Here is a 444-nt window from a genome sequence, read left to right as displayed (position 1 = left end):
GCCCCAGCTTCCTGTCCCGCCCCCAGCTTCCTGTCAGCTTCCTGTCCCGCCCCCAGCTTCCTGTCAGCTTCCTGTCCCGCCCCCAGCTTACTGTCCCGCCCCTAGCTTCCTGTCAGCTTCCTGTCCCGCCCCAGCTTACTGTCCCGCCCCCAGCTGCCTGTCAGCTTCCTGTCCCGCCCCCAGCTTCCTGTCAGCTTCCTGTCCCGCCCCCAGCTTACTGTCCCGCCCCCAGCTTCCTGTCAGCTTCCTGTCCCGCCCCCAGCTTCCTGTCCCGCCCCCAGCTTCCTGTCAGCTTCCTGTCCCGCCCCCAGCTTACTGTCCCCCCCCAGCTGCCTGTCAGCTTCCTGTCCCGCCCCCAGCTTCCTGTCCCGCCCCCAGCTTCCTGTCAGCTTCCTGTCAGCTTCCTGTCCCGCCCCCAGCTTCCTGTCAGCTTCCTGTCCCGCC

Source organism: Notolepis coatsorum, assembly GCF_963971535.1.
Source record: "Notolepis coatsorum genome assembly, chromosome: 6".
NCBI lineage: Eukaryota > Metazoa > Chordata > Actinopteri > Aulopiformes > Paralepididae > Notolepis > Notolepis coatsorum.
The sequence above is the reverse complement of the archived record's forward strand: the minus strand, read 5'-3'. Positions refer to the sequence as shown.